Source organism: Macaca mulatta, chromosome 1 (assembly GCF_049350105.2).
Source record: "Macaca mulatta isolate MMU2019108-1 chromosome 1, T2T-MMU8v2.0, whole genome shotgun sequence".
Taxonomy (NCBI): Eukaryota; Metazoa; Chordata; class Mammalia; order Primates; family Cercopithecidae; genus Macaca; species Macaca mulatta.
The window spans coordinates 215,135,050-215,147,378 of NC_133406.1; the positions used below are offsets into that span (position 1 = coordinate 215,135,050).

Consider the following 12,329-nt stretch of genomic DNA (forward strand, 5'->3'; position numbering starts at 1 on the left):
TGATGGCAGACCTTGCTGGCTGCTCTCCCAGGACTGAGTCTCTCCTCCCTTATAACAGAAATCTAAAAGTGTTTTATTTTGTTGCTGTTGTTGTTTTTGAAATGAAAGGTCTCACATATTTATTACTGAACCCAGCCAACCAATGCATTCATAACAGATTCAGAAAGGAAAAATATATTCCCAGTAAAACATGTCTAATTCTCCAGATAATGGTGATGTTTTCAGCTTGATACGGTAATGTGATTGTGACCTTCAGACAGCATAAATGTGTGTGCCATCTCACGTGCAATTCCTTATAGACCCAGCTTGGTTCTTCTCCGATGTCTCCTTTTGGAGTTGTACCTGATTTTATTGCCAGTTTTCATCCTAATCCACTGGGGAATGGAACGATTTTGCTTTTGTTTCTTGGCCAGGAATCGCTTAATCCTGAAAGTCTTGTGAGAAGACATGGCAAGAAGCGGAGTCAAGCACACACCATGATGGTAGAGAAAGGAAGAGAGGGGCCATTGTTATTGTTGTTAAGTACTCACTTGTCTGGCTCCTTCTTGTACCTTCTGCCCTTTTCCCATCCTCCTTTTTTCTGGAACAGAGATGTGATACCTAGAAGTACAGCAGCCATCTTGTGATCATCAGGGTAAAAGTCACATAATGGCTGGGACAGGGAGATGGATAGATCCTGGGTCCTTGATAATATCATTGAGCTGACATACCAGTCTAGGCAAGTTGGTCATTTTACTTGTTTAAGCCACTGTTTTTGAGCCACCACCTCAGGCCCTTTGTGGCTTTTCATTGCTTGCTGCTGAATGAAGTCATAGCTGATGGAGTCATGTTGAGTTCAAGATTTTTGGAGGAGGGACATGGGTCTAGGGAAGGAGAAGGAAGTTACCCCTATACACTGAGCTAGCCAACCCAGAGTTCAGTCATTTATTCATTCAAGAAATATTTATTGAGGATCTACTATGCACCAGGAACTATCCCAGGTGCTGAGAATTTAGCAGCAAATAAAGCAAAGATCCCCGCCCTTGAGGAGTTTGCATTCTGCTGTAATCAAGAAGCCAGCCTGACTTCTGGGCAATTTCATTTCATTTAATCCCATGGGTGGTGGGGTTTGAGGTATGAACAAGTGATGGTGGTCAGGCATGGCATGTCTATTCCCACAGCCCTCCTCACCCACTCGTGATGTTAGCAAATCAAAATGGTCAACATATTTCTCCAGTGTTTTCCAGGAGCCAGGCACTGTGCTGTGTTCTACCTCTGAGGGGTAGGTGTTCTGATTATCCCCATGTTCTAGGAAGGTTAAGAAAGCAGCTCTAGTCACACAGCTAACCAGCGGTTGTGCTAGATTTAAACCCAGGGCTTTCTGACTCCAGAAATGCACTGACCCCCTCCACCCCCGGGCAACCTCTTTAAAAAAAAAAAAAAAAAAAACCAAGGGCCAGGCGTGGTGGCTCACACCTGTAATCCCAGCACTTTGGGAGGCTGGGGTGGGTGGACCACAAGGTCAAGAGATCAAGACCAGCCTGTCCAACATGGTGAAACGCCGTCTCTACTAAAAATACAAAAATTATCCGGGCATGGTGTCACGCACCTGTAGTCCCAGCTACTCGGGAGGCTGAGGCAGGAGAATTGCTTGAACCCGGGAGGCGGAGGTTGCAGTGAGCCGAGATTGCACCACTGCACTCCAGCCTGGCGACAGAGCGAGACTCCGTCTCAAAAAAACAGAACAAAAAAACACATCTTTATTGTCTAGAAATCTATATTTTCAAAATTCCCCACAAAAGATGCTGCTCTCTTATTTCCCCCATTTTCTTCCTTTTCTTCCTTACCTCTACCATAAAGGACATTTTTATACTATATTAAAACTTCACCCAGATGTCCAGACGGCTCTCCACCTATGTATTCCTCTTATTTGCAAGCTGCATGTTCATGTAGCCATCTAAGATGCCAGATAGCCCTTGTACTCCATTCCCCACTTCATTTCAGCAGCACCGGCTTTCCTGTTAACCCACTGAGGAAAGCTTTGGGATTGAGGGGTAGACTTACTGTAACTATGGGCAAATGCTGCAGGCTCCTGGACAACCTCTTGGCCCCTTTTGCTGTACCCCTTTTTGTCATTGTTTAACAAACCATTTCCTGATTTCCCCTTTCTCCTTGCTTTGGAAAGGGACAATGTATCTTGTTCATTCCTGTGGTCCAGACACCTGAGTGAAGGCCTGGCACCCTTCATTCCTCCATCCCACTTTTTAAGAAGCTTTCTCTATGCTGAGTGCTGGGAATATAGACAAGTCACAGAACAAGACACACAGCCCGGGAGGGAAACAGGTAATTAACAGGTGTCACAGTGTAATGGGTCTGGTAGGATAATCAGAGGGACCAACCTTCCTTGGTACAGGAAAGGGCATCCAAGTCAGACCAGGGTGGTGGGGACCAATCAAGGAGAGCTGCCTGGAGGAGTTGACACCTGAGCTGAGTCCCAGATGAGAAGCAGGAGTTGAGCAGGTAAATAAAAACAGTGGGGCCAGGCACGGTGGCTCACGTCTATAATCTCAGCACTTTGGAAGGCCGAGGCAGGTGGATCATGAGGTCAAGAGATCGAAACCATTCTGGCTAACATGGTGAAACCCCTCTCCTCAAAATACAAAACTATTAGCTGGGCATGGTGGTGCACGTCTGTAGTCCCAGCTACTCAGGAGGCTGAGGCAGGAGAATCTCTTGAACCTAGGAGACAGAGATTGCAGTGAGCTGAGATCGCACCACTGCATTCCAGCCTGGGCAACAGAGCGAGACTCCGTCCCTCACCAAAAAAAAAAAAAAAAAAAAAAGCAGTGGGGGTGTTCCAGACAAAGGGATAAGCACATGGAGGGTAGAGAGAGGCGAGATGGCAGCACATGAGATGGAGGCACACTCATCTCCCACTAAGGAGTCCTGCCTGGGCATCCTAGAACCCTGGGGCCAGAAGGATCTTTAATCATCAACAAATCCAACGTCCTCCTTTTCCAAATGAGGCCCAGAGAGGGGAAGCCATTTTTCCAAGGTCACATAGAAAGCTAATGATGGAGAATAGACTCAAACTCACTGCACTGCCTGGGTTTTGGATTTTCTTTTTTTTTTTTCTTCGATTCCCTCCCCCTGCCCTTCCCTCCCACAGTCCTCCAATTCATATTTCTCACGTGCCTACTTTGCACCAGCCCAGTACCCTGAGCTCCCTGCCCTAGAACCTTAGGCTTCCAGAGCCTGGGTCATCACCACCTCCTCCTATCAAACCTCCTCCCCACACCCTGTTCCTGCCTGACAGGTCATCACCACCTCCTCCTATCAAACCTCCTCCCCACACCCTGTTCCTGCCTGACCTTTCCTACACATTAAAAAATCTAGATGCCTATGTTGCTTCCCATACCAACAAGATCAGAATGTCTGGGGGCGGGGGCCAGGTGTCAGTATTTTTAAAGATCCCTGGATGATTCCATTTGTAGCAAAGTTTGAGAACCACTGTTTTAGCCTTGATGAAGGGCCCCTCCACCTCCTGTCCCTTGGCCTCTGGGTTGCAGATGACCTGGTGATGTTTCTTTTTCTTCCAGATGGACTTCTGGACTCAGGGGTCTGGGCCCCAGCACAGGTCTCTGCGGAGCAATCTTGTCTCCGCTCTGTTCCTGCCCTTTGTCCAGCCCTGGGCCTCCAATCTGCATTGATTACCTGGTCTGACCTATCTCACCATCACTAGGTACTTAATAAATACTTGCTGTTGATGATGGCAATGACCTTGAGACTGATGAACAGTCTGGCCAAGAGGATCCTTGATGTGGAAGATAGAAAAAGCCTTTGGGGTCAGGCAGACTTGGATTCTAATACCAGCCAGTTGTGCTTGCTGTGTCTGAGCCTCAGTTTCTCATCTGTGAAGAGGAGGTAGCAGGAATGAAAATGCTTGCCTTGCGGTTTGTTGTAAGGACAGACACAGCCAATGTAAGAGAGATCAGCAGCTCACAGACCAGTTGCTCTGGGAGCAGACCGCTCTTGCGCTGATGGTAGGGAACTATTTTTGTGCATGGCAAGTGGGACCTTAGGAAGGAAGGCAACTGTGAGGCTTCTGAGAAGGACCCTACACAAGGGAGTTTCCTCCCAGGACACGTGAATGGAGAGGGTGGCAGAAGCCTATGGGCAAGGGTCACAGGGATCAGCTACAGAGTGCCACCACCCTTCCTGGGGAATGCAGGGCAAGGTCCCTGGTGGGAGTTTTCCTGGGAAGCCAGAGAAGCACCCCATGAAGACAGAATCAACATTTGGGTACCTTCAGTACCCAGAGGCAGCAATGCCAACTACAACCACGCTCTGCATAGATTCTCTGATCTCTTCCTCCTTCATGGCACCAGCCCTGGGGAACCAGCATGGTGGGGAAATAATGAAGCTGGAATACAACCACTTATAGGCTTCACAACCTCCTCCTGTAGACACCAAATGGATTTTAGGATCACATTTTATTTCTCACCTGAGCAAGAAAAGCTACAGGAGCATCTCAAGCAGGGGGCAGGAGTCTCCAGAGGAGTTCAAGGGGCTCTGGCAAGAAAAATCAAGGGTCTGCATTCAAGAACTGGCTCCCCTGGCAATTGTATTACGAAGCCCATGTGTGCTGGGTGCCGGTGAAATTGCTGTCAAATGCCTGTGCGGCCTTGGCAAGGCCCTTTATTTCTCTGGGTCTCCGTTTCTCTAGCTGTGAAATGACTGTTCTAAAAGAGCCCTGCTGGACTTTGGCAGTCTGTAAGAAGACCTGAGTTCTCCTCTCAGTTCCAAGCAGGAAAACTGAACGTATCCTGAGCCCAGAGCCTGCAACAAACTCTGGGCAGCCTCAGGAAGTCAGGCAGTGAAGTCCAAAAAATGATCTCTTCTGTATAGGGAGGAAATACAAATTTCAAAATTTGTAGTTTGAAAATGTCAGTTGCTATGTTAATTTTTATGTTACTATTTTTCCCATTTCCTGGTAATGATATGCTATGTTATCTTTATTTATTTATTTGTTAGAGATAGGGTCTCGCTTTGTCACCCAGGCTGCAGTGTAGTGGCACTACTATAAGCTCACCACTGTCTGAAATTCCTGGGCTCAAGTGAACCTCCCACCTCAGCCTCAGCAGCTGGGACTAAAGGCACATAATACCATGCCCAGCTAATATTTAAATGTTTTGTAGAGACTGTGTCTCACCTTGTTGCCCTGGCTGTTCTCCAACTCCTGGCTTAAGCAATCCTTTGACCTCAGCCTCCCATGTTCTTTTTTAAACAGCTTCTTTAGAGGACAACTTACATACCATAAAGTTCACCTCTTTTAAAAATGTACATTGCACCAGGCACGGTGGCTCACGCCTGTAATCCCAGCACTTTGGGAGGCCGAGGAGGGCTAATCATGAGGTCAGGAGATCGAGACCATCTTGGCTAACGTGGTGAAACTCTGTCTCTACTAAAAATACAAAAAATTAGCTGGTGTGGTGGCACGCGCCTGTAGTCCCAGCTACTTGGGAGGCTGAAGCTGGAGAATGGCATGAACCCAGGAGGCAGAGCTTGCAGTGAGCCGAGATTGCGCCACTGCACTCCAGCCTGGGCGACAGAGCGAGACTCTGTCTCAAAACAAAACAAAATAAAAAGAAACAACAAAAAAAGTGTACATTGCAATGACTTTTAGCAAATTTACAGGGTTTTGCAACCATTACCTCAATCTAATTTTATTTATTTATTTATCTATTTGTTTATTTATTTATTGAGATGGAGTTTCACTCTTGTTGCCCAGGCTGGAGTGCAATGGCATGATCTCGGCTCCCTGCAACCTCTGCCTCCCGGGTTCAAGTGATTCTCCCGCTTCAGCCTCCGAAGTAGCGGGGATTACAGGCGCCTGCCACCATGCCCAGCTAAAATTTTTTTGTATTTTTAGTAGAGATGGGGGTTTCGCCATGTTGACCAGTCTCGTCTCGAACTCTTGACCTCAGTTGGTCCACTCGCCTCAGCCTCCCAAAGTGCTGGAATTACAGGTGTGAGCCACTGCGCCTGGCCCTATTATTATTATTTTTTTCTTAGAGACAGAGTATGGCTTTGTCACCCAGGCTGGAGCACAGTAGTGCAATCATAGCTCACTGCAGCCTTGAACTCCTGGGCTCAAGCAGTCCTCCTGCCTCAAGTCCTCCACCTCAGGCGTGCACTACCATGCCCAGCTAATTAAGGTGACATTTAAATAGACCTGAGGGAAGTGAGGAGCTGCTGCTGTTTGGAGTTGTGTGACCTGAGCCAGGCACAGGGCCCTGCACTTAGGAGGGCCCCATGCTGGATGTCAGCTCTACTGTCCCTATCTTGAAGTGCTTAATTTTTATTTATTTTATTTTATTTTATTTTATTTTATTTTATTTTATTTTATTTTTGACAGAGTTTCACTCTTGTTGCCCAGGCTGGAATGCAATGGCACGATCTTGACTCATGGCAACCTCCACCTCCTGAGTTCAAATGATTCTCCTGCCTCAGCCTCCTGAGTAGCTGGGATTACAGGCATGCACCACCATGCCCGGCTATTTTTGTATTTTTATTAGAAATGGGGTTTCTCCATGTTGATCAGGCTGATCTTGAACTCCTGACCTCAGGTGATCCGCCTGTCTCGGCCTCCCAAAGTGCTGGGATTACAGGCGTGAGCCGCCGTGCCCGGCCTGAAGTTCTTAATTTTTGTGTGCATTTTCACTGTGTACAGGGTATGTGGCCAGTCCTGCTGAGGCCAAATGAGTTCCAGGCAGAAGGAACACCAAGTGCAAAGCTCACAGAGTGGGCAGGTGTTGACATCTGGAGTAGGAAAGGAGTCCACAGTTGGCTTCTCCTCTCTTTCTGCCCTTTGCCCTTTCATCTCCTCCCCAGCTGCCCACTGTGGTTCTGGCACCTCCAGGGCTGATGCAGGAGGGAGAGGGAAGAGATTCCGGAGTCAAGAAGGGTCTGACTCCTGGGTACTATCTTGAGCAAGCGTTGATGCTCTCTGGGTTTGGCAGGGGTTTAAAGCTGATGCTCGGCCCGGTGCAGTGGCTCAAGCCTGTAATTCCAGCAATTTGGGAGGCTGAGGTGGGTGGATCACCTGAGGTCAGGAGTTCGAGACCAACCTGACCAAGATGGTGAAACCCCATCTCTACTATAAGTACAAAAAATTAACCGGATGTGGTGGTGCGCGGCTGTAATCCCAGCTACTTGGGAGGCTGAGGTGGGAGAATAGCCAAAATTGCACCACTGCACTCCAGCCTGGGCAACAAAGTGAGACTGTGTTTCAAACAAACAAAAAGCTGACGCTCCTTCTTGTTTGGGGGGTGGGAGAAGCACTTTCATGGAAGTTCTGGTCTGGCTCCCACCACAAAGCCTGGGACAGAGACTTATGTGGCAGAGTTTGTATGGGAGGTGATCCCAGGATGTTGAGTGAAACAGGAAGGAGGTTGCTGCTTTAGGTAATGGAGTCCAGATTCCAGGAAACCCAATGGGCAGACAGAAGGAGTTCTCTTCTTTTGGACCAGAATCCGGGGTTTCCTCAACTGCTCCCACATCCCACTGGGTGTCAGCTGCGTGCGCCTCTAGTCTACATCTAAGCTAGTAGGCTGAGCAGCCCTCCCAACTTCAGAGGGAGCCCCGAGGCAGAAAGCAGAGGAATGCCAGGTGGGCGAGTGGGGTGGGGCTGGTGTCAGCATGCGTGGCACAGTCCCCATTGCAGAGGCTGACCTGAGCTAGACTGAGAAGCTGTGACCTGGCACACTTATGCCTGCGGCCCTGGGGGTGGTCGCTGCAGGGTCTCCCGGCTGCACCCTTGTGGAAGGTGGATAGGTCTCCACCAGCCAGGTGCTCATGATGACCCTCAATCCCAGGATATCCCAGATGCCTCCAGCTTCTTCGTGCTGAGGCCTCACGCCACCAGAGGAGACCTTCCTGGGATCTGGATCCAAGACCGCCCCAGGCGGACTCTCTCTCCTGTGGCCACCTGTGTGTGCGGTGCCCTCTGGCCGCAGCCTGCTACTCTACCGCCTCAGGGGGCTTCAGGCAGTCCTTTCTCTTTGGCTTCTCAGGCAAGAGTCAGACACCAGGTCACAGGGTCCCAGGGCACACCCGGCACCTCTCTGACTGGTCTCCTGGAAGCCCTGTCCCTGGGCTTGAAGTGAGAGGGAAACCACCCCCTCCCACCCAACTTTCTACCCCTGCTTTCCTAATGTCATCTGCCACCACCAGGTCCCCTGTGCACCAGCCCCAGAGCATGACAAGGCCCCATTCCCTAAGCTTACCCCTCCCCTCCCACCACTGTGCCCTGGACATGCTGTTCCCTTTGCCTGGAAAGTCCTTTCCCCTCCTCAAGACTTGGTGAACTCCTCCTCATTCTGTGAGACTCATCCTAGGAGGCCATAAAGCAGTGAATCTGTTTTGGAAATCAGTCCTGCTCCGCCGTGCTCCCACTGCACCGTGTTCACACTGCCCTGTGCTCCTACTATGCTGTGCTCCCATTGCCCTGTGCTCCCACTGCCCTGTATTCCCATTGCCCTGTGCTCCTGCTGCCCTGTGCTCCCGTTGCTGGGTGTTCCCGCTGCACTGTGCTCCTGATGTCCTGTACTCCTGCTGTGGAGTAAAGAATTGAAATAGAGTAATACTTGGCATTTCTTGAGCAGTTACTATACGCCAGTCATTGTAAGCCCTTTCCTTCTATGATTCCATTCGCTCCTCATGCCAACTCTATGAGGTAGATATCATGACCCTGCTTTTGAGTTGAGGAGACTAGCGTCGGGCGAGGTTACAAAACTTACCAAGATCACAAAAACCTAGTACATGGTAGAGTTCAAGTGTGAACCCAGGCAGAATACACCCATGTGCTTCACTGCTTTGCTGCCTCTAGTGAATGGTGGCCTTGTTTTGGGGGAAAAGAAAAGAAGGTGTTGGGGACAGCTCAGGCCCCACACATTTATTGTTTCTCTTGCTTTAGGTCCACTGAAACCCTTACTGATGCTCTCCCAGCTCAGAGCCTGACTCCTTTTGGTCTCTGAGCTGATGGTCTCCCAGCTCAGAGCCTCTTGAGTCCTTTCAGCTACTGGACTTAGGTCTGCCCAGGAATCCAGGCTCGCTGGAGAGTTTGATCTACTTGGGGCTGAGCCTGGTAGCTGGAAGGGCAGCCAGATGATGCACAGGCTACCCACAAGGCTCCCTTTCAGGGTGCAGAGCTCACAGGGTTATAGGGGTCCAGGCTTCTGGAGCCATGTATCATCAGGCCTTACCTAGATGGCCAGAATGCTGTCAGACTGCCCAGACTGGGCTGGGGAGGGCAGGGCAGGGAGGCACCTGGACTGGGGAAAGAAGTTGAGCAGAGCAGGACAGAGAAAGAAGTGCCCCTGCCCGCAGCTTCCCTGCTTGATATCAGCACTGTGGAGCAGATAAGAGCAGGCTTGGATCCAGGTCCACCACTAGCTAACTGGGTGGCCTTGGGCAAGTAGCATTCTCCCAGGCCTGTTTCCTCATCCACAGATGAACATATCGGCAGAACAGCCTCATGGACCTACAGCACATAAAAGGGGCTTTGCATCCGGCCATAACTGTCCACTGTCTTTACTTCTACTATTTTATCCTTCAGCTCTCAAATAGCCACAGCCTAGTTTCATGCAAAGTGAATTCTCTCCCACAAGCACACCTCCAGATCCACGTCCCAGAACCTGAATACCTCTGGAGCTGTGTGACCTGGGACACGAAATTTCTCCTCTCTGGGCCTCAGTTTTTCTATCATAAAATAGGGATTGTAGGGGCAGAAAGGGTAATCTCTTTCCTCTCTATCATAAGGGTCATGGCTAACACGCCTGTAACAAAGACAAGTTAACAAGAAAGAAGCATGACAAATTTATTTGATTATAGTTGTATGTGGCACAGAGGCTTCAGAATGAGGACCCAAAGACATGGGGGAAACTGTCCATTTTTATGCTTAGGTTTAATGGAGTATGGACAGCTATGAAGAAATATGACTGGACAAAAAGGACATGTTCTAATGTTAATAAGAGACAGAGTAAGGAAGCCCAGCAAGACCTGTCTGTCCAGATTCTTCCTGGCCTTTCTGTGCAGCATTCCTCCCTCCTGGGTATGGGGCAGGACCCTTCTGGAATAAGGGTCTTAATTCCCCTCCCTCCCTCCCTCCCTCCCTCTCTCCCTCCCTTCCTTCCTTCCTTCCTGATGGAGTCTAGCTCTGTTGCTCAGGCTGGAGTGCAGTGGTATAATCTCGGCTCACAGCAACTTCCACCTCCTGGGTTCAAGCAGTTCTCCTGCCTCAGCCTCCTGAGTAGCTGGGATTACAGGCACCTGCCACCATGCCCAGCTAATGTTTGTATTTTTAGTAGAGACAGGGTTTCATCATGTTGGCCAGGCTGGTCTCGAACTCCTAACCTTGTGATTCACCCACCTCAGCCTCCCAAAGTGCTGGGATTATAAGTGTGAGCCACCATCCCCAGCCAAGGGTCTTAATTTCTTCATGGCCACCTGTTACACAAAAAGACTGGGGCGGGGTAGGGGTGGGAGGCAGAAAAGTTAGAGCAATATATATAGTATATATTTTAGTAGAGTATATTTAGTAGAGTAAATTTAGTATATTTATAATATATTAATAATACATCTCTACTAAAAAATATATATATTATATATATTAGAGATGGAGTCTCACTGTCACCAGGCTGGAGTGCAGTGTTGCGATCTAGGCTCACTGCAACCTCCACCTCCTGGGTTCAAGCGATTCTCCTGCCTCAGCCTCCTGAGTAGCTGGGACTACAGGTGTGTGCCACCATACCCAGCTAATTTTTGTATTTTTAGTAGAGACGGGGTTTTACCATGTTGGCCAGGATGATCTCAATCTCTTGACCTCGTGGTTCGTTCGCCTTGGCCTCCCAAAGTGCTGGGATTACAGGTATGAGCCACTGCGCCCGGCCTGGAGCAGTATTTTTAGGTGTAATGCCTGGCTTTGGGGGAAAAGGGTTCTAGTTTCTATGACCTGCACTGGGGAAGAGATATTCTAGTTTCTATGGCTTAGGGGTCAGAGACAGGAGGGCAGGACAGAGACTACTTTTTTATTTTTATTTTTTTGAGACGGAGTCTCGCCCTGTCCCCCAGGCTGGAGTGCGGTGGCGCGACCTCAGCTCACTGCAAGCTCTGCCTCCTGGGTTTACGCCATTCTCCTGCCTCAGCCTTCCGAGTAGCTGGGACTACAGGTGCCCGCCACCGCGCCCGGCTAACTTTTTGTATTTTTAGTAGAAACGGGGTTTCACCATAGCCTTGATCTCCTGACCTCGTGATCTGCCCGCCTCAGCCTCCCAAAGTGCTGGGATTACAAGCGTGAGCCACCGCGCCCGGCCGACAGAGACTACTTTTGAGTTTTCTTTTTTCTTTTTTTTTTTTTTTGGAGACAGAGTCTCACTTTCTTGCCCAAGCTGGAGTGCAGTGGTGCTATCTCAGCTCACTGCAAACTCTGCCTCCCAGGTTCAAGCGATTCTCCTGTCTCAGCCTCCTGAGTAGCTGGGATTACAGGTGTGTGCCACCACGCCCAGCTAATTTTTGTATTTTTAGTAGAAATGGGGTTTCACCATGTTGGCCAGGCTGGTCTCAAACACCTGGCCTCAAGTGATCCACCCACCTCAGCCTACCGAAGTGCTGGGATTACAGGAGTTTGCTTTTTCTTTTCTTCTTTTTCCTTTTTTTTTTTTTTTGTTTCTTTCCTTCCGTCCGTCCATCAAGTGCAGTAGTGAGAAGGGGTGAAGAGTCGAACAAGGAGTTTGGTCTGTAACTGACTAAACAATCAAACTGAGATAATTCACTACTTTTGGACCAGACTGAGGCTGCTTCTTAGGCCCTCACTTTGGGGACTTTGGTGTATTATTTTCTGAGCCCCTACAGGATCATCACACTCACCTCAAAGGAATGCATGAGGGTTAAATGAGATAACAGAAAAATCTCTTGTCACCTCTCTGAGCCTCAGCTTCCCAATTTGTAAAATGGGTTAATTATCGTATGTACTTTATAGAGCTGTCTGGATCAAAGGAGGTAGTCACTGTAACCATTTAGTGCACCGATTGGCACATGGCAAGAGATTAACAAACTGTAGCTTTCGAAAGGAGCCCAGCATGGAGCAGGTGTTCCAAAAATGAAGGCTGAGTCCAAGTCACCTTCCAAGTTTTTAATTTTTATTCACGATAACAGAATATATTCTATTATGCAGAATATCTTCTCCATAATGTCCTTACTTGTTTTCGTTGTCTGTTCTCTATCAGCTCTAAATGAAGATGTTCTACGCTATTCTTCCTATTCATGCATGTAACAGATTTAACTAATTC

At 48.8% G+C, this 12,329-nt stretch overlaps 2 pseudogenes; both read right to left on the reverse strand.

The window, feature by feature from the left end:
• Window positions 1-219: 219 nt before the first annotated feature.
• Window positions 220-555, reverse strand: LOC114673683 (large ribosomal subunit protein eL39 pseudogene; annotated as a pseudogene).
• Window positions 556-1,635: 1,080 nt separating this feature from the next.
• Window positions 1,636-2,115, reverse strand: LOC100430238 (small nuclear ribonucleoprotein F pseudogene; annotated as a pseudogene).
• Window positions 2,116-12,329: the final 10,214 nt, after the last annotated feature.